The 23,802-nt window shown below is 44.6% G+C and overlaps 1 protein-coding gene and 1 pseudogene across 1 annotated transcript in view; one reads left to right on the top strand and one right to left on the bottom strand.

Moving 5' to 3' along the window:
- Positions 1-23,802, bottom strand: part of LOC123288837 (mitochondrial ornithine transporter 1-like) — a 133,200-nt gene that overhangs the window by 18,000 nt on the left and 91,398 nt on the right. The window lies entirely within an intron of this gene.
- Positions 498-23,219, top strand: LOC123288834 (thrombospondin type-1 domain-containing protein 1-like; annotated as a pseudogene).

Below are 23,802 nucleotides of genomic sequence, written 5' to 3'. Positions count from 1 at the left end.
TCTTTTTGATTTATTGAACAACCATTTCTGGCTGCTAAGAAAACGAAGATGCACTTTACCTGAATTGCTTCCTTTTGAAACTCTTCGATGACATTTGGGAAACCAAGTTTACAACCCACCAGTTATGCACTTCAACGACTGACTTTTGTGTTACCCCAGAAGAAAATGACGCTGGGGAAGTGACTGAATTTGAACTGGTGGGAGACTGCTGGCTTGTCCTTAAAATCCAGGTCCAGCCTGCGGGCTGCGGGTGTGTGCGCGCTCGGGGCTCCGCACCCGCTTCCCGCAGGCCCTGGCCGGCCAGGAGCGTTTCCTGCCGGGTTTCCCGTCCAGCAGCGCGCTCGCCCGGCGCGGGCAGGAAAGGATGCGCAGCCCAGAGAGGGCGGGGGCAGACGTGGCCGCTCGCCAAGGTCCCCCGCCCTCCGGGTGCGGCCCTCCGGGTGCCGCCCTCCTCGCGCCTTCGGGGCGGGCCCGGGCGGGGCTGCGGGAACCCGGCGCTGCTGTCCAGGGCGCGCAGTCCTGGGACGCGGGATGCTCGACGCCCTGCCTCGCGGCCCCTGAGGCCTCCTTCCTGCCACCCTTCTCGTCGCCTCGCTCGCCCCGGCCCGGGCTGCTGCGCCCACCAGTCCCGAGAGGTAAGAAGAGCCTTCCGCGATCCGGCGGGCGCTGCTGAGCCGCGAGGGCTCCCGGTGGCTCCGCCGGGGCCCGGCAGTGCGCCCGGACCCGGCCGCCCCTTCCCTCCCCGCAGCCTGAAAGCACAGGTGGACACTCCCGTTCCCTGGACGCTCCCGGTCCCCTGCCTTCGCTTCTTAGTGCTCAGCCTCTGCCGCCGAGGAACGCGCTTGGAAAAGTGTGCCTCTCCGCATCTCGGAGTCCCGGCTTTAACGCGAGCGCGGCTCTCCCCTGGCGCAGGTGTGGCCGAGGGGCTGAGGCTGACGGTAGCGGGGTGTTGAGTCCCAGTTGGGATGCGTGCGAAGCGTTTCAGAACAAGTTTGGGTCTTTCTAAAAAGAAATCCTCTCTGAGATATAAGCATTTCAGAACAGTCCTCATTTTAAGAGGGCTTTGTGCTGGCGACGCGGGCAGGGCTGGATTTCCAAGTATGAACTTGACTTGCGGGCCTTTGGAAAGCTGAGTGGAGGTGGGGAGCGCCCAGCTTCTAGGGAAGCTGCGTCCAGCCCGGGGGACCAGGGTAGAGCCGATCGAATATATAAATAAGGCCTGTTTACACGAGCTGCTTTGGAATTAGGGATTTCCTCCTAATAAATATTATTATTAGATATATACACACACGAGCGTGTGCGTGGTTGTCAGAAGGGTCAAAAATCACTTTGCTTATTTTTATTTTCCCTTTTATTTGGTAAGTCATTGGTCCCATGGACTTTAGCGTAATTTATTTTCTTTTTCGGCAGCTGTGAAGACCCTGTAGGGGTTTCTCTTAGCTGGTTTCAGCAAAAACATGGGATCTGAGCTTGGCATGATGCTGTTAGCCATTGAGAATATTCACAACAGATACATTTAAAATTTGTCTGTAAACGTTTTTGTATGTGAATGCTATATAGAAGTATCTTAAAATGTGTATGAAATACACCTAAGTTCTTCTTTTCTCAAAATGATTCTCAAGCCAAACATAAGTAGCCAGTAGTGTATTGGGAACACGTTGGAAGAAAAGCAAGCAAGGTGTAAAAAAAGGAAAATTAAAGAAGCATGCTATCTTCTTTAAAAAGTGTAGTGCTTTTTATCCAGCCTTCCATTCCATTCTGGGGTGTTCTGTTAATATCTTCAAATTAATGGTTGAGCTGGTAAAAATTGAGCATTTATTTTCAAAAGTGAGAACATTTTAAAAAAACATCCTTATTATGATTTTCAGGTAGGCTGGTGTATTTTATAATTCCATTTCCATTCAGCTCTAAATGTAGATTATCACACAATTCTGTGTTTTACTGGTCATTTTCAAAGAAGGAAAATGTGTTATAATTGCAAAATCAGTTGTGATTAGGAGCTTCTTTAAGAAATGATTGTCATGGGGAAGCAAGCAGTTTGGGAGAAGCAAGTTCAACTTTTGGGAGCTACAGATCACCTGCTCCTCCTCTCTTTTTTTTTTTTATCTTTTTTTTTTCCTGCTTTTTCTCCCCAAGTCTCCCCAGTACATGGTTGTATATTTTAGTTGTGGGTCCTTCTAGTTGTGGCATGTGGGACGCCGCCTCAGCATGGCCTGACGAGTGGTGCCATGTCCGCGCCCAGGATCCGAACCAGAGAAACCCTGGGCCGCTGAAGCAGAGCTCGAAAACTTAACCACTCAGCCACAGGGCCAGCCTTGCTCCTCCTTTCTTTGGTTACTGAGGATCAGTGACTTAAAGGAAGTCTTTAAAGTGCCCTCAGCACCCACACTTGCCCAGGAGATCCAATGATGCTCACCTGCTGTCTTTGGCCAAGTTTCCCATCCCCGCTCAAGGAAAAGATTAGGTCCAATCTATGCTTAATTCCAGCAAAACTGAATTTCCTTTTTTTTGTTAGGGAGGGGAGGGAGCTCTAATCATCTGCATAATTACACTTCAAATCTCTGCTTCCCTTTGAGGAAGTCCAGTATTTCCTTTGTTCAGCTAATTTCTACTGAAAGGAACCTCCTGGGCCAGCCCTGTGGCGCAACGGTTAAATTCCCACATTCTGCTTCAGCGGCCTGGGGTTCGAGGGCCCAGAGCCCAGGTGTGGACCTACGCACCACTTGCTAAGTCATGCTGTGGCAGGCGTCCCACATATAAAATAGAGGAAGATGGTGGCAGCTGATGTTAGCTCAGGGCTAGTCTTCCTCAAAAGGAAAAAAAAAAGCTCGTGGAGACACACCAGTTCTCTTTCCATTGAATTTTTTATTATTTCCATCAATTCTTTACATTCCATTAATTTCTGTCTTATCTAAAGGGATGTAACATACATATATTGGAATATAATATGCTTAGTAAAAATATATTAGCTGTGCATAATGGGAATGTAAACATTAAGAAAATATACATTTGGTTATGTTTAGTAGCCCATAGTTTCCTAGACTTTGGTATGAAAAAAGTGGCACTTAAATGCCCTACATCTTATTCTATCACCTAATAGTCTGTTTATATCAAAGTGCCTCCTTCCACAAGTCATTCTGAACCACAGGCCAGCAGGGTCTTTCCTGCCCTCCTAGGTGCTTTGGGAAGATTGCCGCATGAAATCGTCTGTCTCCTGACGGATACCAGCAGCGGCAAGTATTGGAAGACTGACAGAAGATGATAATTGTTGTTTGTGTTTTCTCTTTACAGTGCCCTAAACAAGGGACTCAGGGTCACAGGGAGTTCTCATTTAATTGTAATACCCTGGGTATCTTTTCTAAAGGTCTGATAGTTTTGATGGAGCTCCTAGGCATTAAGAAATGAAGCAATCCTACTAACACACCAATTGTGTAAGAGAGACAGTGTTGGTAAGCCCATTTGTGGAAGCAAGGCAGGTCTACACAGTGCAATGAAACTTTGGCAAAAATTTAGTATATTAATCATTGTGAAATGACTAGCAGATGTATCATTTAGATTGGCTATTGGCTTTGATGAAATTAAGCAAATAATAGCAAACTCTCCATGTAAGGATGTGCTATAAAGAGAAAGACTTGCTGTCTCGCAAAGACAATCTTGGTGTTGGGCATACCTGAATGTTCTTAACAGGTGCTCTATCACGGAACAAAAGGGACATGCAGAATTACAGATCATTTCCCCGGGAAAAATTAGTGTCCTCCTTATTTTGTTTTCAGTACCAACTAGGAAATTTGACTTCTTAGAATGGTTTTATCATTTCATGATTACTATTTTATGAATCACATTGAACAGAGCCATCCATTTTTTGAGGTTCTGGTTTCAGGTGTTTTTGAAAAAAAAATTCACAATTTGGATGCGAGAAAGGACATGAGGAGACCAAAGACCTGGGATTTTGCTGATCAGAATGAAACAAATGTTGAAAGACTTTTCAAATCGCTTGTTGGTGGTGCTCTGTGATTGTGGTGAGTATTGTGAGCATACTTAATGCTATAGGTGTCAACAAAGAAACATCAGCGTGAGGTTTAGAAATGCATTGATGTCGACCCTGTGTGGAGGAGGCAAGGCAGGGTCTCCAGTGCAGTACCTTTTAGACTGTGATCCTTGCAACCCTGGGTTCTCTTAAGGGACTGCATTTTTGCCTCAAAAAATAGAGTTCATTTCTCAGTTGTATGCAACTACTGAACCAATAGATTCAACAATGTAATACTCTTTTCTTTTGATGATTTCGAAATATTTCATAGCAGTTCATCTAAGCAGTTGATGGTATGAGAGTGGAAATTGTTTTCAAATTGATGAAGAAATTATGATTCAAGAGACAGAGCATCCTGGCTCGTCTCGTATCAGTGGCATATCCACTTAATTAGACCAGAGTGTATATTGTTCATTGTGTCCGGGGAATCTCCTTCCCTAGTCTTTTCTTTTTAAGAAGTTTAGTTAAACAAGAAGATGCTTGATTTACTGAAAACCAATCTGGGATTCATTTCTTTTAGAATCATTGATCCCGACTTAAAAACAGATTGTTCTATGTGTAACAGCCTCATACAAAAAATTATAAAAGTGTCCTTGGTTTCGAAATGGTAAATAAAGACACCAAAGTCTTCTATTTAAATAAAATCTGCTAGGATGTTTGTCATTGTTGAGAGCAAAATATCTCACTGGAATGTAAAAATAAAAGTTGAATGAGTGTAAAATAGAGCAGAACATAGAAGTTGAGTGCACAAGCTACTGAGGGAAAAGGAGATATTTTCATAGAGCTGGATTTTTTCCCTTCTTCTCTATCAATATCACTTGATGTTGATTAAATATGTTGCTACCAGTTAGTTTTTTTAAAAGAAAACATGCTTATATTGAGACATGAGTTACTTTAAATACAATAAAGGAATGGAGAGAGAAGAAATGAGAGAATAGAGAACACTCTACAATCATGCACTCCATAACGAGGTTTCAGTCAACAATGGACCACATATACGACAGCGTTCCTGTAAGGTTAGTACTATATAGCCTAGTGTGTGGGAAGCCATGCCATCTAGGTTTGTGTAAGTACACTCTATGATGTTCACACAATGATGAAATCGCCTAACACATTTCTCAGAACATATCCCCACTGTTAAGCGAGTTGTGACTGTACTGTAGTAGTCAGGATATGATACAACCAAACTGTAGTTTTCCAAATGAGAATGTATTCTTCTTTGTAAAAACAAAGGTTTTAGAGTAAAGTAGCAAGTTCTCTCTTTGCCACTGCTTGTACCCATCAACTGTATCTTTTTTCTCCATTTCCAAGTGAGCACGTGTGTCTCTTTCTTTAGCTGGCTGCCCATCAAATCAGAATCTGATCTGCCTCATTGCCAATCTCTGTCCTTGACAGTAGGCTTTCATTAGTTAGCTAAGGGGTGTATGCCTCTCGATCTTAAAATGCATCTCAGAACCATCCTGCCCCATCAGATTCAAATTAATCTGACATGTGTTCTCAGTCTTAGCTCCTTCCTTGGGCTATGGTGAGCACTGCAGTCTCTTTAGCCACCTATTCCCAAAAAGCTACCAGGTGGGCTCTGAACCAGTATCCAAGCTGCTCCAAAATCAGCTTCCTTCCTCAAACTTGAGTCATCTCCATCCAAAGGGGAGTATCCCTCAACTTCTGTGCTGACTAAGTGAAAATAAAGAGCTTTATCATATTACAGTTTCCAAGCAAGTGGTGATCAAGCATTCAGGTCTGTCCAAGTTTTATGTATTTTATTTCACCTCATCTTAAATAAGAAATGGGTAAAATGCTGAACTAATTAAAAAAAAACAAACCCAAACCTTTATGTGCCCATATATTCATGTGCTGAGTCTAACAATCATTGATTGAATACATGTAAGGTATATTTAAAGACTACCAACCCAAACAACACATTGAGTCTTTTGGACATATAGGATGTGTATGTTATTATTATTAATATAATATATTGTATTATATTATGTATACATATTAAGACTAATAAATTCATACATATGTTGTTTTTCAACCAAAAGGATGCTGCAGCCCCTTAAGTCTAGAATTATTTCTTACCACAACCATGGGCCAGCTGATTATTACTTTGCCAAATTCTGTCTCCTTTGATATGTATTTGGATAAGATTCAAAATAGAAACAAGGATTCTTGTGTGTCTGTTTTCTCCACTCTCTACTTCAGCTGCTCAGATAGGTCTTTTTTAAGAAGGTATGATTGATCCTAACTGAGTGATACTTGTGGGCTAGTAGTCATCTCTTCTCTCTAGGCCAATAGGACTTACTGTAATGTCATTAAAATTGTCAAGGGCAAGCCAGGCTACTTCATAAATGGTCACTCTACCCCTTGGATGATCCTTGGAGAATAGTGTCAACATTTCTTATTCCTTTAAATACTTCTGTCTCATACAAACCAAGGCCACTGGTTCCTTTACTGGTGAAAATGCCCAAGTACTTGTCTTGAATATCAGAAAATAATAACTTTGAAGTATATTTGGGATCTTACATTTTAAATAGTCTAGAGCAGTTTATATTATATCATTTAAACCAAGCTTTCTTTCACTTCACTGTAAATCCATTTTCCCCAAATACTTAAACACCAGAATTTGATTACAGTGAGAAAAGTGAGGTGTTGGATTTTTATGTTGAGAGTCGTTACTCTTGCACTGTAGATTTTCATTGCAAATATATTACATTATTCAGTGTTGTGAGTTCAGAGTATTTATCGCTGATTAGTTACTTTAAACATAACCATGAAAGATGAAATGTAGGAACAAGCCCCTTTAGAATGGGAGCAGCACAGTGCCCAGCTCCCAGGATAAGCACTCGGCATCATTTTACATCATCCTTGGCTCAGTTCAGACTTCTCTTGTGTCTAAAATGCTGTTTTCTTCAATGGCACCAATAGTCCTGCTCAAAACACCTTTTTAAAGCCCTTTCTGACCATTTCATTTCAGTTCTTGGAGAAGCTGAATACCTCCTCTTGGGAGAGCCAGGCCATGTAGCGCTAAGCAACCACACGGTGTCTGTGGATTTCCATTATTTCGATGGTGCTAATGGGATGCTGAGGAATGTATCTGTCCTGTTGTTGGAGGCTGACACCAACCAGACTGTTACCACCAAGTACCTTCTGACCAACCAGTCCCAGGGGACGCTCGAGTTTGAGTGCTTCTACTTCAAAGAGGCTGGCAACTACTGGTTCATGATGACTCCAGAAGCAGCAGACAACAGCACTCCCATCCCCTCGTGGGAGAAAAGTGCCTTTCCCAAGGTGGAATGGCCTGTCTTTCACGTTGACTTAAATAGGACATCCAAGGCAGCAGAAGGTACCTTCCAGGTGGGCCTTTTTACCAATCAGCCACTGTGCCCGTTCCCTGTGGACAAGCCCAACATCTTGGTGGATGTCATCTTCAGCAACAGTCTTCCCGAGGCAAGAAAGAGTCAGGGACAGCCACTGGAGATAAGAACTAGCAAGAGGACAGAACTCTCTCAAGGCCAATGGGTTGAGTTTGGCTGTGCACCTGTGGGGCCTGAAGCCTATGTCACTGTGGTGCTGAAGCTGCTTGGCCGAGACTCGGTCATTACCTCCACAGGACCCATTGACCTGGCCCAGAAATTTGGATACAAACTAGTGATGGTGCCGGAACTCACATGTGAGTCTGGGGTGGAGGTGATGGTGCTGCCCCCACCATGCATCTTTGTCCAAGGAGTGGTCGCCGTCTTCAAGGAAGCCCCCAGACACCCTGGGGAAGCGATCATTCGACTGGCTGAAAACAGCCTGAACTTGGGAGAGAGGAGAACAGTATTCAACTGCACTTTGTTTGACATGGGGAGGAATAAGTACTGTTTTGACTTTGGTGTTTCCAGCGGAAGCCATTTTTCCACAAAGGAGAAGGAGTGCATGCTAATTCAGAGAAATATAGGTTGGTATTGAGATTTTAAAAAAAATTTTTAAATCAAATTGATGCCTTCATGCAATCAAAATTATGATTTTGAATTTAAGTGAACTTAATTTTCTATGAACTGTATCATAATTTTTATGGTTTACTCCTCATAATGTCCCAAACGGCATTATCATCCTTATATAAAAAGTCAAGAGTCCTGATAAACAGACCTGGCTGGCCACTCATGTAACCTCTCTAGGTCTCGGTTTCCCGATCAGTAAAGTGGACATAGTAAGAGTATCTACCTCAGAGAGTTGTGAGAATTGAATGAAGGAAATGGATACAGTTCTTAGCATAGTGCCTGGCATATAGGAAGCACCAATAAACATTAGCTATTATTACATTATATTTTAAAAATTATATTATTATGTCACATGGCAAATCCATGGCAGGTACGATCAGAGTTCAAAGCTAAATCCCAAATCGTGTTTAGTAACTTCTGTCTTCCTTCAGCTGAGTACATCTCCTTCCTTAGAGGAAGGAAGTGTGTTTAGTGAGATTACAGGGCAAGATTTTTAAACTTCTTCAAATTCTGGATTCTTTGGGTAATGCCCTAGCTAATCACAGGAAAGGGGGTTATCACCATCCCCTCCACCCCGCATGTTCCTCTGCCTTTCTTTCCCTTTTGCTGGGTGCAGGCCTGGTCTTGGCAAGAGGCTAATCTGGCAGAGATTGCCTGGGTCACTTACATATGCTCTTACCTTCCTCCCTACTGAGCCTGTGCCCCCTCATGGCCCAAACCTGGGCCATCTTTGTAACTCCAAGTGTATTTTGCTCCAAATTCACCCACATTCTCTTTTTAGAAGACGTCCCCTTCCTTTAACTCTGTCCCTGCCCACTGGCCACTTCCCTGCTTGCACTTACCTCTCTATCTGGCCTAGATTCTGTGGCCCATCCCTTTAATCACTTTCCTACTAATACCATAAACTCCTCTGCCCTGTTGTTCTTCCGTTGCACCTGCCAGGCCACACCCCAGCTCTGCATGGATCCAGCAATCTGCCAGCCGCCCACTGTACCCAAGCTGGACGAGAAGGTCACACCCAAGTACACTGGGGCCAGTGTGGGTGGGTCATGCCTCTCCTCTCAGCTGGGTTCACCATGCCACCCAGTAAGGCACCCTGGTCGGCTCTGCTCCTGTTCCCCACAATAGCTCATTTAGACCTCCTGCTTTCTCTTTGGACCTCACCTACTCCCTGGCTAACTCTCAGAGCTGACTTTGCCTCTGACCACACAGAGTCGCTGGAAGCCATCAGGTGTGAGCTCCCTCGCCCTCCCACTGAAATCTATGTAGACCTACAGGCATCGTCCCATCCTCTCCCCCTTCTTTGCTGTCACCGGAGGAGAGGTGTCATTCCTCTGGTACAAGGTCAACCCTCCTCTCCACTGTGGATCCCAGCCTCTCCGCTCATTTCAGGAAACTTGTGTTAATCATTATCCTCTCTCTCTCCTGTCTTTAACTGTCCCTCTTTACTGGCTCATTCCCATCAACTTTGAGATGTACTTAATTTTCTTATCTAAAAACAAAACAGACCCCGCCCCTCAACCTCTGGTTCTCCAACAATTAAGACCCTCTTTCTCTCTTCCTTTCATAGTCCAGGTTCTTGAAAAGGTTGCCTACACTTTGGGGTTCATTTCTTCACTTCACATTCACTTTTCAACCCACTCGAAACCCACACCCCTCCCTTGAAAATGGTGTCACTAAAGCAGCCAGCAGACGACTTCCAGGTCTCCAAATCCGGGGGTGCTTTTCAGACCTCCGTATCTTCATTGACCTTGATTCTGTGACCTCATACTCACCTTGTTTACCTCCTACCTCCGTGGCTGTCTCCTTTGCCTGCCAGTTCCACCACCTCCTCTCATCCCTTCAGTGTTGGACCTCTGCATTGTTTTACTCCTCACACACTTCCTAAGTGATTACTGTCCTGGCCAACGACTCCAGATTGGCGCCTCTCCCCTGCATCCAAGAGCTGCTGAATAGCTGTCACCCCTCAGATGGCTCCCAGGTACCCCAAAAGCAATGTACCTGGAATTGGATTCATCATCTTACCCCCTAATCTTGCTCCTCAGTGCTGGACTCCACCTCCCATCTCATTGTTCAAACCAGAAACCCAGGCGTCTTCCTCTTCTCCTTCAGCTCCTATGAATAATAAATCACTAAGTCCTATGGATTTTTGTCTCCTTGGGGCCTGAAGATAGTGTGTAAATAACGATTTACAGCAAATATATAATAGATGTTGCCAAAAATGATTATTTATGATTTTCATTTATCCTATTTAGTGTGAATGTTTATATTTTTCTCTGCAGAAATGTTAATGCGTTTGGTTATGGGATGCTGCCTGAGATCCCACTAGGGGAGTGTTAGTAATATACAGCACAGGCACTGTAATAACTTGAAAAAATCGAAATTGAGAAATTCTAAATTCTGAACACATCTGCCCCAAGAGTTTCAGATAGGGAGTATGGACCCTGTATCTCAAGGCCAAAAATATATATATTTGAGTTGAGAATTATTATTGATAGAGGGTATAAATTCATATTCACATATTTTTATTTTTTTACTTATTTTTTGACAAAAATTGTACATATTTAATACATAGTTTTCTTGATATTTTAACATTTTTGGCCGTCTTTTTGTTTCTCCGAATAGATGATCTTGTTTTTCCTTCCTAATGACTAAACAGGAGCTTTTTACCAAGAATAGGAGTGCTGTCACCCCTGTCATTTTGTTCTTATTTGTAGCTGTTTGCGATAATGGTTTTATCTTTAATCCTTTGCTGAAATCGGATTAAGCCACTTGTCTACTTTGTGAGTTAGTTTACCTAAAACTAGAAAATATAATTTAAAAATCCCTGTAAGCAGACCCTTGGATGCTGTAATACTCGTCACTTCTCTGAAAGTCAATGAACCAGTAAAACCCTTTCATTCAGTGCAGCTCCCCCTCTTCCTCTGGGATCCCTTTAGGACAGCTGACGTGCTGTATGTGACCATGTGACATGATAAAGCTAACATTTATATAGTGATTACTTTGCATGAGGCACTGGTCTCAGTGCTTTATGAATATTAACCCATTTAATCTTCATAACAGCCCTATGAGTTAGGTTTATTATACTGTCAATTTTATAGGTGCAGAAGTGGAGGCACCGAAAGGTTAAGTAACTTGAACAAGGTCAATGGTGGTTAAGTGGCTAAACCACCACTGGTGGTTAGACTGGCTCGACAGTTTGCTTTTACCACTATTCTATGGTGCCTCCCATATAATCAGCTGTCAATCCATGTATTAAACAATATAAAGCTTTTAGATTAAAAAAATGTTCTAATATTTTCCTCCTCCTCTCACGGGTTCGTCTTGTGCTGCCCACCCCCTTGAGCGACATACAACTCACTTTGGAGTCCACTGGCCCAGGCAGAAGCATGATTTGTCCAATATAAGTGAGCCTTGTTCTGTGCCCAGAAAATCTGAACTGCTTATCCAGGAGACTTTGCTCCTACTGCTGCTTGTAGCTACTCACTCATGTCAGTAGAATCTTCTTATCAGCATGTTTTGTTTAGTTACCTTAGTCTTTTGAGCGAAATGTCTTGCAGATGTGAATATTTCACAGGCTGCGTTCCTTCAGATAGTCTTGGGGTGGAAACAATCTCCCTTCTACTATTCCAGAAAAATTTTGCTCATTCAGAATTACTATCCTCTCGAGTGGCCTGAAAGGTATTTATCCTGGCAAAACAGGTTTGTTATGGAGTGTGAACGCATGTGTGGACATCTAAACAGGACAAAACAGACAGCCTTCCATTCATAAAGTTAAGACTATTTGGAATATTGGTCATCTTGCTCTTCATTTCTAAAACATGAACTACAGTTATTTAATTACTTCCCATTTTGCCAAGTATTTCTCTCAAAGTTATTAGTAGAAATCTTCAGGGAACAGATAGAGTTACTTAAGGCATTTTTTTATTTGCCTGATTAAATTTTTCCATTGCTTTATTTTAATGTTTTCCTGTGTTTCTTATTTGATTAATTTGATCTGGAAATAAAAAGACAAAACGTAGCTTAAATGTTTGCTTATTTTCATTGTTGATTATCATATAAGCTGTGATTTCACTTTCAAGGGCAAAGGACACAACATTTCAAAATGAGATTTTTGACATTAAGATTCAAGCTTTTATTAAAACTTTCATTTTTTTCTGGCACCTACTAATGAAATTTTTGTTTTCCGTTTGACAAATGACTTTCAGTATTTAAATAAATTACATTTATGTAAAGTAAAGGCAGAGTTAAGAAAGAATAACAGAAAGATTCTCAGCTTTTGTAATTCTCCCTTTTGTGGTCTTAAATATGAGCACAAGGGAAGGATAAACTATACATTGACTTAATTTTCAATTTAGATTTCACAGTAGTGGAATTCCTAGTAGATATTTGAAAAATAAATCATAATACTTTAACTTAGAGAGACTTTATTATGAGAGTCCCAAAGCTTTGCGAGCACTGGGGGCTTAGTGTCTGGACAGCTCTGAAGCTTGAGGACAAAGCCGGCTCATTGTTCTACCCTTTGAGGAGCTGCAGTGTGATCTGGGAGGCACAGAACCGATATTGTGTTCAGTTGGACCTCTGGGTGGAACATAATTACCACACCTCAGTTGATGTGAGTCCAGGATACTGGTTTGTAATGCTCCCACTCTTGTGAAGATCCCAGAAACTTTTAATTGCTGTGAAGAACTCATATTCCATGAGTCACTCACTCCAAAGATTGCACCACTTGGCTCACCTGAGAATGTCTCTGCCCTCCACGTTCTCCTCATGTTTTCGTAGTGCTTTATATACCTTTGACTGCGGTATGAGTTTTTTTTCATAAAGGATGAAGAAGGGCTTTTATGCAGAGGTTGTTTTGGTGCCTAGTGTTGGCGTGACCTGATGGGTCTTGGGGTTGGATGGGTGCTGATAGAGTAGGCAATTAGGATTATTTTTTAAGAGGGGACTACTCAGTTATTCTATCTGGGAGTGGTTGCACCTATGCTTGGAAGAGAAGTTTGCCTTTCTCAAGCAATAATGACTGTTTGGGGAGTGTTTTTTATGTATTTTGAAGCTCTGGTCTTGTGAGGGTTGTTAAGTCTCCTCGCTGAATTGACCCTTTTATCTCTATGTATTGTCCCTCTTTATCCCTGGTAGTATTCCTTGTTCTGGCATCTACTTTGTCTGACGTTAATATAACCACTCCAGTTTTCTTTTGATTGATGTTCACAAGGTATAACTTCTTCCATCCTTTTACTTTTAACCTATTTATGTATTTGTATTTAAGGTATTTTCTTTAAACAGCATGTAGTTGGGTCATGCTTTTTTATCCAGTCTCACAATCTGTCTTTTAATTGGTGTCTTTAGATTATTTATATTTACTGTAATCATTGTATGGTTGGATTAAGATCTACCAGCTTTTTTTCTTTTTAAGATTTTATTTTTCCTTTTTCTCTCCAAAGCCCTCCGGTACATAGGTGCATATTTTAGTTGTGGGTCCTTCTAGTTGTGGCATATGTGGGACCCCGCTTTAGCATGGCTTGATGAGCAGTGCCATGTCCGTGCCCAGGATCCGAACCAGCGAAACCCTGGGCTGCCGCAGTGGAGCGTGCCAATTTAACCACTCGGCTACGGGGCCGGCCCCAAGATCTACCATATTGGTAGTTTTATATTTGTTCCATCTGTTCTTTGTTTCTTTTCCCCCTTTTTTCTGGCTTCTTTTGTATTAATTGAATATTTTTTATGGTTTACTTTAGACTGTTGGCTTATTGTTTCTACCTTAAAATGTTTTTTAGTGGTTGTCCTAGAATTTGCAATATTCATCTTTAATTGCTTTCAGTCTGCCTTCAAATAATGTTATATTGCTTCACATGTAGTGTAAGGGTCTTGTGACAGCACACTCCCAATTCATTCCTCCAATTCTCTGTGTGATTGTTGTCATACATTTTACTTTATATGCCCTATAAACACATAATACATTCCTGCTATTTTACAGTTACTTGTATAAGAGACTATCTGATATTGTCGCAGACCTCTTGTGTATTCTATTCTGTTTTGTTCACTCTTTTCTTCCTTTTTGTGTTTCAGTTTTCGTGATTTCTATTGATCTGTATTCAGAGTCACTGCTTCTTTCCTCAGCTGTGTCGTGTCTCCTGGTGAGCCTCTGGAAGGCATTCTTCATCTCTGTTAGCACGCTATTCATTTCATTCCATTTGATTCTTTTAAGCTTATGAATCTTTGATGAATTTTCCATCTGTTCATGCATCTTGCTCATGTTTTCCACTAAAGTCTTTAACATATTAATTATAGTTATTTTAACTTCTCTCTTTGATATTTCCAATATCTGGGTCACATCTGAGTCTGGTTACTCTTGATTACTTTGTCTCTAGATGGTTTATGGTTATTTTCTTGCTTCTCTGTGTATCTCACAATTTTTGTTTGAAAGCTGGACATCTTTTTTAGAACTGTAGACACCGACAGATAGTATTTATGCCTGGAAATGGGCATACCCTGTTTTTGCTAGGCCTTTAGTGTGGGGATTGGGTCAATGTGGTAAGGAATTGGGGCTGTTTGGGTTTTTGCTGTTGCTATGGCTACCTTCAGTGCATGACAGAGTTCAAAATTTTCTAATGTTACTTTGTGATTAGGGTAGGAGTTGGGTTGCCAGAGGGTTTTTCTCCATGCTTCTGTTGCACCCTCAGCTTTAGGCTTGAGCCTGTACATCAGAGAGGTTTTCCTGTCACTCTTGCCCCTGCCTCAGCAGTAGACTGTTGTTACTTGATACGTGGTAATTGCTGGCCTGGTGCAGCATGGGGGTCGGGCAATGGGTGTGGGAGAGCATCCTCTTGTTCCAGTTCAGCCTTAGTCTCAGGCAAGTGCTGTGCCCCAAAGTCTCAGTGATGGGGCCTTCCTGATGATCCTGCCCCTCACCAGTGCTAGAAGCTCTCTCATAGTCTGGGCCCAGGATATTGTCTGCTCTCTCCGGGGTGAAGGATTTTCTTCCTTCTCCATTCCGTAGTGGCACTGAGTTTCAACCGGTGCTCTTAGAGTTGCAAGGTTTGCTGCCTTGTCCCCAGTGGTCGAGGCTTTTGTTGATAGAGCAGATGTGGAGGAGGGTCTGGGTGAGGTCTGTGTCTTTCCCACAGCGCTGCTCCTTCCCTGCTTGGGCTTCCATCACAAGGGAGGCTTTCTCTGCTCTCAGTCCTTGTGAGCATCTGCTGAGATCCGGGAAGAGCCTGCAAATGGGTACAAATTCCCCCTGCATATGTGGCTCCCAGGGGTCCTATATTCCCATGCTAGCCCATACTAGGCCTCTAGCAGTTCATTACATTTTTAGATGACTTCTCCCCAGCTTATATGAGGCCTGGTGTCTGCCCCAGGTAAGCAGTGTTTGCATCCTGTCTTTCCTTATATCCAGGCTAGTTGGTGGCCCTGTGATCTTACCTCTGTGGGGTTCTAGGAAGGTTAGTGTTTTGTAGATTATATAGCCTTTCTTTGTGTTAAGGGTAGGAGCAACACTCTTTTCCAGCTTTTTCACATCTTTAGGAATGTTTTTATTTACTGACTTTTCAAGACCTGAGATTTGAGTTGGCTGCTTCATTTGGGTACAGTTAAAGTCTGATTCTCAAATGAACTAGCATTAAAAGCATGGCTAATGTCCTTGCAGAAACTTGGGGACTGTGGCAGCCGTGGAGCCAGTGTAGTGCCACGTGTGGGGATGGTGTCAGAGAGCGTCACCGCGTGTGCCTGACTTCCTTCCCCTCCAGACCTGGCTGCACCAGAATGTCCTCGGAGACCGCCCTGTGTTGCCTGGAGGAGTGTGCTGGTAGGTATTCTGTCTTCAGGAGTCTCTCCTCAGAGCCTCCATCTGAGAGATTCTTGAACCCAAGCTGCCTGAAAGTCACCAGTCTGAGTTCGGGGGTGGACTCATTAACGTTCTCTTATTGCTGTTGGCTGTACTAACCCTGTATTCCTTAGTGTGTCTATGACTGGGAGTAACTGGCCAGTGGGATGACAGGGCATTTACCACTGTGGAAGATCAGGAAATGACAAGGAAATCTATCTAACTTAAAACTTCGGATATATTAAATAATTTTTAAAAATACAAAAATGGGTGGGATGATCATTTCTTTCCAAGAGCTTTTTTGTTTTGTTACTTCTCCCCACCAAAACTGTGGGAAAACATTCAAAAAGTTTTCTTCTCCTTATCATCCCAGAGAAGCCCTAGGGGACCACACAGACGGTTATTGTCAGAACGAGGCAAGACAGCTTGTCTTGTCCCTTGAATGGCTCTACATGTATTCCATACCACCCCTACCCAGGAGGAGAAGGTGGGGAGATTTCTTCTTTCCTTCACCTGGAGACTGACCTTTCCTTAATCGTCTAAGCATCTTGAAGGTGCACACTGGTAGATGCTCAATAAGTGATGTGAATGGTCCATAGATGTGATGCTCACATGACTTAGCTGCATCCCATTCATTTGGCATAGGTTATAGTAATAAAGGCTCCTTGCTCGTCCCACACACCATCCCACCTTCTGATATACACTCAGCCCTCCACTTAGTTGGCTGGCCTTTGCTCTGGTCCCAACTCTTAGATAAAGTCATTCTGTCAAGTCCTGCCTTCTTCCACTGTCCAGTTCCAGGTTAAAAAGCCATCCCTAGTTCCTTTTCCCTTTGGGATAGGGAGAAGTTAGGTGTTTTTCTGTGTTTGGCTCCCAACACAACTTTTGGCTAAAGAGCACCTTTTAGCCAAAACCACAGGCATCTGGCTACATCTTGGCCAGTGTCCCGGCCTGTGGCCTTAGAAAATCATTGTTGCTGTCTCGTCTTTGCAGCCAATACTGTAGGCTTTGTTCTCTTTATTCTAGCATCCTGAGGATATCCTCACTTCTGGGTTTTCCTATTACAGCCTCAGGCCCAGGCTCTTCTCCTAGCCCTCACCCTGCCCCTCTTCTTTCACAAGCCCTGGGCCCCACCCTGAATTGTTCTTTCTCCAGTTGTGTCTCATGCTGTTGTCTAAGGCTCTCTTCTCTGTCTGCTCTTTTCAAGTCCTCTTCACTTTCCACAGCTCCTTCCTTGTGTATAACTTCCTCCACATATGCCTGCTCCTCTCAATTCTGGGAGAACAGAATCGGGTTAAGATATTCCATGTAGAGTTCCATAATACTAAGATGAACTTAAAATTAATTGCCACTGGCTTCTACTGCACCCTTGGAAGTGACAGCAGTGTCAACCATTTATTGACCATCTGCTATGTGCCAGCACTTTAAATACATTAGCTCACTTACAGCTCACAATAATTCTATGAGGTAAGGATTATTATGTTGGGCTCAAATCTTGAGAGCTTGCTGCCTGCCAGGCATTTTTCTAAGTGCCTTGCACATATGAAGTAGGTACATCATGATCTCCACATACAGATGAGGACTCGGAGGCCCAGAGAGGGTAAGTGACCTGCCCGAGACCATAAAGCTAGAAAGCAGGGACCTAGATATGACACCTATCTACTAAGCTACCTATCTTGAATAATTGCCTTAATATACAAGCCAGTCTAGCTTTCTAGAAGCACCGACAGCCTGGAATTTGCAATCATTTTTAGGATATGTGGTATTATTTCATGTTCTGGCATCTCAACTCTTTAATTCCAGGTGGGAACTAGAAATTTGTACATTATAAATTAGTGAAAAGGGTAAGTGCTGCAGGTACCCTACTTCTACTCTAAGTGGTCCTCAGTTAAATGCTTACATTGGTAAAAATGGTCATTTCTTCCAAGTGTTCTCTTTTTCCTATTCAGCCTATTTTCCGCTCTTTGGAAATGTAAAGATCTGTTTGCAGGCTGCTTAGCATCAGGAAATCTCCATCACTTTTGGTGAAGGGGGAAAGGCTAGATGAGGCAGAGATGGGCGAGGTCCGCAGCTTTTGGGCTTTCCTCCAGCCATAGTTTTGCAGGGAACCAGCCAGAGTCAGAGATGACAGCTAAGTAAGGGGTTCCATAATGTACCGGAGCAATGCTGCTACCCACTGACCTAAGCAGCCACTGCAGATGGAAGAAGTGATGAGTCAGCAATCACGTCTGTCATCATTCAACTATTTTCACTTGGTTGAGAGTTTAGAGTTTTGTTTGGCTTTGAAAGGATATTTTTCTGCCAAAGTCTGAGGGTAGTTCTGTATTAATTTGGTCCATCTTGTTCAATACAAGAGTGGGAGGATCCAATAGCCCTTGTACCCACGTTCTGTCTGGTGGGATATTGATCATTTTGTGGTTACCTTTTTAATAATGAATCAATTAATTAATCTAACATTTATTGAGTATCAACTATGTGCAAGTTACTGTGACTGGGTTGGGAATATATGGATAAGACATGTCCCTGTCTGGAGGGGGTTATGATATAGTAGCTCAGCAGACATATAAACAGGCACAATACACAGTACAATAGAGAGCCTACAATGATGAAGGTATCCACAGCTTGCTATGGATGCTTACAGGGGTGATAACATATGCTGGGAACACCTCCGTTCTTGGAGGAGGTGATAATTGAACTGAAGTTTGAAAGCTGAGTAGGTGTCACCAGGTGAAATAGGTGAGAAGGGAAATTTTAGCAAAGGGAGCAATGGAGGAAAGCATGGAAGAAAGTGGCACATTAAGAGACCCAGAGGATGGAAAATCGTTTCATGTGGCTAGAGGATAGTGTGTCAGGAGGGAGTGGTAAAAACGAGGCTGGACAGGTAGGCAGGAGACAGATTCTGAGGGGCTGTGAAGGTTTGGACCTGTATTCTAGAGAGATCCCTCGTCTGTAGTGTGGAATATAAATCAGAAGGGGTAGGGGTGGCAGCAGCAAGGCCTGTTAAGAGTTCTTCACTAACCCAGGTAAGAAATGAAGCACTGGCAGTGGGGATGCAGAGGAGAGAGGGATTCCAAGACTCCGATGTGGTGAGTGATGGAGAGGGAAGCATCAGGGATGAAACCCAGGATTCTGGTACTGGCAACTGCATGGACAGCAGGGCCATGCCGTTGAGATTGGACATATCGTACTGGGGGGTTCTGGGGGGAGGAGGATGAGTCTTGGGCATGTGGAGGTGAAGGTGTCTGGGATGCTGATGGAGAGAGCAGAGCTATTGCAGCCAGGATGAGATCTAGATCTCCCTGGCTCCAAAGCTCATGTTCTTCTCTCCAGTTAGTTAAGTGAATGTTATCATTGAAACCAAGAAGAGAAAAACTCACAGGAAGTGTCAAGACAGTAACCAGTGCTGCAGCAGTCAAGGAATATCAGGACAGAGCGCCTTTGCCTTTGTCGTTTGGCTATTAGATCATTAATGACCTCGACAGGACCCGTTTCATTGGAATCCTGGGAACAGGTTGCAGGAGCCAGAGGCGACGATGTGGAAGCAGTAAGTCAGAAAATGTGGACTCCTCTTTCTGTAAGCTTGGCTGGGAATACCAGGAGCAAGATACAGCTATGGCAGTAGTGAGAGGGTTCTAGAAAGGTCTTTACAAAGTGAGAAGAGCTTGAGCATGTTTCTGTGGAGCTGCACAAAGGAGAAGCTGGAGATAATTGGTACCAAGGGACGATCCCCCTGGAGAAGGGTGGCCTAGAGAGTACTGGGCGGACTTGCTTTATAAGAAGAGACTTCTCCCACTAATTCCATAGAGAAAGAGGTAAGTAGAGATGTGCCTGCTGCTAAGTTTATGGGGGAGGAGAGGATGGCAGAAGAAGTTGGGAATGTACTTGCCTGATGGTGTCTATTTTTCTGACCTAGCAGACTGCCAAGGAAGGGGATTAGGTGGGGGCGTGAGGAAAGTGGTGAAACTTTGAGGCAGTTTTATTGGAATGGAAGATGGAAGAGAGAATTGCTTAGGGAGCCATGGACGGAGTTATGGGCAGCCGAGGTTGGGCGCTGTCAGTGCGTAGAGGCACTGGCCTGCATGGGTGCATTATTTTCTCCACCAGAGCTCAGGGCCTGGGTGCAGCAGCTGAGAATCTGCTGGGATTCCCACACCCACATTCCTGGATTTATCTAGGGATGGACTTTTGCTGCAGAGCAGGGAAAGGGCTATAGCTCAGTATTAGTGGCCAGAGAGTTGAGGTTTTGGCAGGAGAATGGTTTAAGTGATGGATCATGGGTGTAGGGAGAGAAGTGAGGCCAGGAGGTGGCTGGCAGATTGGGAGAAAATGCAAGGGTTGGGGAATCTGAAGTTGCAGTGAGGTTGAATACCCAGTGTAGTAATCATGAGTGAAGGAGACGGGAGGATACAGCCAGAAAGTGGGCTGTGAAGTTCAAGATTTCAGAAGAGGAGCAGCTGCAGACAACGGAAAGGTATGACATGTTGGATGGACACTGAAGCACTGGGACTCCAGTAGGACTCAAGTACTAGTGACTGATGGCTGCCACGAGGTTGGCAGATAACAGAGTTGAAGGAGGAGTCGGGGGCGGTTTGGGTGGATGGCACGGGCATCAAAAGAGTAGAAGTTTTATACAGAGGTGAAAGAGTTGGTTGAAAATGGCAGTCAGGAATGAGGAGACAGGATACATGCTACTTCTGGCCCTGTTTGCTTATAAAGTATGTGTCACAGCTTCCACCCAAGAGGGTGGGAAGGGGGAAGCTGTGTCCTGCAGGATATTCAGTCTTCAGGTAAGGCAAGGAGGCAAAGAGAGTGTTTGGTGGAGAGATTCCGGATGTGGAGGAGGTTGGTTACCACAGGATACAGTAGAAAGGAGAGGGGAGAGTGGGAGAGTGTGGGTCTAGCAGATGACGCAGAGAGCTGGTGGTGATAAGAGTGTAGGCAAGAAGAGAGAGGACAGGTGACGGGGAGGGCTTGAATGGAGGACAGTGACCAAGGAGGAAAGGGAGATGAGGCCTGGTGGCATTAGGTGGTCTCAGGTTCCCAGGTGTTTCGGTGGCAGTACAGCCTGAGGCCCCGCTGGCCTCTGAGCCTTGCTGAAACATTTTGATGACTGTGGGACAAACCAGTTTGAGAGAGCAGAGAAGAAGAGGAAAACTCAAGGCCACTTGGAAGGGAGGAAGGGAAGTGGACAGCTGAAAATAGAGGAATGAGAAAGCAGAGGCTTCAACATTTAGGAAAGACAGTTCCTGGGTATTAGAAGGGAGGAATGAATTCTGTTGTATTACCGAAAATCTTCTTTCACCTATCAATTTCTCTCGAGATGTGCAGATTTAGGTACAGCCTACCTAAATTATTTTGCATTTCAAGTTTTATACTTGGTAGGAATTTTCCAACGTGCATCTCAAAGGTACATTTAACTACAGATATCCCATGTTTACATCATTGTAAGCAAAAGCCTAGATTTTACCTTGAAACTTTCCTCATGCTACTTCTTTGTGAAAAATGTGAGATAAGTGTCAGCAGGAGCCCCCGAGTCCAGGAATCACCTTAATTGTGGCTTATCTGGTCACCTCACTGACATGGGTCTCTGTTTCTTAGTTTGGCTTAAGCTGCCAGCAGAGATGCAGATGTGGGACCAGAAATCTTTGTCCTTAGAAAAGCCTCTCAGAGACCTGAAAACCACCAGAGAAAACACTACTAGAGAATACATTTGTTCTTCCCTTTTTTGTAGCTTTCCGGCCATCCAGCCCGTCTCCTCTTCAGCCGCAGGGCCCGGTGAAGTCCAAAAACATCGTGACGGTCACTGGGATTTCGCTGTGCTTGTTCATCATCGTGGCCACCGTCCTCATCACGCTGTGGAGGAAGTTCGGCCGCCCCCCCAAGTGCAGCACCCCCGCTCGGCACAACGCCCTCCACTCGCCCAGCTTCCGGAAGAACTCAGATGAGGAGAACATCTGCGAGCTGAGCGAGCAGCGCGGGAGCTTCTCGGATGGGGGTGACGGGCCTGTGGGGGGCCCGGGGGACATGGGCATCCCTCTGACCTACAGGCGCAGGGTTCCGGCCACTCCCGAAGACGACGCTTCCGGCAGTGACAGCTTCTAGTCCAACGCGCAGAAGATAATCCCACCGCTGTTCAGCTACCGCCTTGCCCAGCAGCAGCTGAAGGAGATGAAAAAGAAAGGCCTGACAGAAACCACCAAGGTGTACCACGTGTCTCAGAGCCCCCTGACAGACACGGCCATCGACGCCCGCCGCCGCCGCCGCCCCCTTCGAATGGAGAGCCCGGAAGAAGCTGCCGCAAACAAGTTCAGGATCAAATCCCCGTTTCTGGACCAGCCCGCGGTCAGCGCCGGGGAGAGGCCTCTCTCCAGGCTGGATGTCGGGGACTCGCAGGCCACTTGTGCCGTGAGCCCCAGCCAGACCGTGATCCGCAAATCCCAGATGAGGCACGTGGGCAGCAGAGGGGGGCTGTCAGAGCGGAGCCACCCCAGGAGTTCCCACTTCCGGAGGACAGCCAGTTTCCACCAGACCAAGCAGGCGCGGCCCTTCAGGGAGAGGAGCATGTCCACCCTGACCCCACGGCAGGCCCTCGCCTACAGTTCTAGGACACGGACCGGGGACCAGGCAGAAGACAGGTTCAGGCCTCAGAGTCAGGGTGCTGCCGTGCTTCCTGAGAAACTGGACCATTTCCAAGGGTCAGGTGGAACCGCTGGTCCACTAAGCCCCCTCCCTAAATCCTACACCTTGGGGCAGCCCACCAGGAAGCCAGACCTAGGGGATCGGCAGGCGGGATTGGTGGCAGGAGGCGAGAGAACAGAGCCTCACAGAGCTCGGCGGGGACCGTCCCCCAGTCACAGGAGTGTCTCAAGGAAGCAGCCCTCCCCCACTGCCCCCAAAGATAGCTACCAGAGGGTCAGTCCTCTGAGCCCTTCTCAATGTCGGAAAGACAAGTGCCAGAGCTTCCCGGCGCACCCCGAGTTCGCCTTCTACGGCAATATATCATTCGGCCTCACTGAAGCCGAGCAGAGGATGCTGGACCTCCCGGGATATTTTGGGTCAAATGAAGAGGATGAAACCACAAGTACTCTTAGCGTGGAGAAGCTGGTCATCTAGACCAAGAGTCAGCCTGAGACTTGACACAACTGGGGTCCTTTGCTCAGGTTGTGGTACCAGCTGCTCATATTGTTGTGCGGACTGTTTTGTATAACTGTTTGTGCAGGAGGACAGAATGTGGGGAGGAAGTAACTCACACAGACCAGCATGTGTGTGTGCACCTGTGTTTGAATTTATAAGGAAGAAGTTATTTATCCTGAACCTTTCCCTTTGTAATCCTATTTCTATTGGTTTATTCCTAATAACAATGATAATAGAATTTAAACAAGAGTGAAATAGGGCTTGGTGTCTCATGTGGCTATGAAAGATGACAAGATGTGACTTGTGAGGATGAAATGCTTTGAAAAGTTCATTTGCCAATTCCAACCTGAAACAGAAATCTGGGAGTCTCAACTATAAAAGGGCTGGAACAAAGCAAACTTGCTAATACAACCCTGAATGGTAATTTATTAAGTTGTAAATGCATAAGAATTTGACTCCTACAGGGGCAGTATTGAACCAGTTTCATATTTGGCTGATGAAGTCAATTATGACTACCATGCACCTAGGAATGGTGATACCACAAGATATCCTAGAAGAACTTTCCGGCCAGAGTTTGGTGATATCTTACTGTTTTTTATGCAAGGAAGAGCCCTGGTATGTGACACAAAATTATGTGAGTTAATTCTGCTTTGGGGAAATCACATAAGAAGCTGATTTTTCAGGTAGTGAGTCAAATGAAGACCTATCCATCCATCCATCATTGTTTTGAGCAAAAGAGTAGACAGTTTTGAAAGCAAGGTGTTGTCTTCTGAGAAAGCACCAACTGGAGTGGGTAGTGGGTGTTGGCCAGGACACTGCCTGACATCAAGATG

The sequence above is a fragment of the Equus asinus genome, chromosome 11, assembly GCF_041296235.1.
Source record: "Equus asinus isolate D_3611 breed Donkey chromosome 11, EquAss-T2T_v2, whole genome shotgun sequence".
NCBI lineage: Eukaryota > Metazoa > Chordata > Mammalia > Perissodactyla > Equidae > Equus > Equus asinus.
Note: the sequence above shows the minus strand (reverse complement) of the source record. Positions and strands in the feature narration are given on the sequence as shown.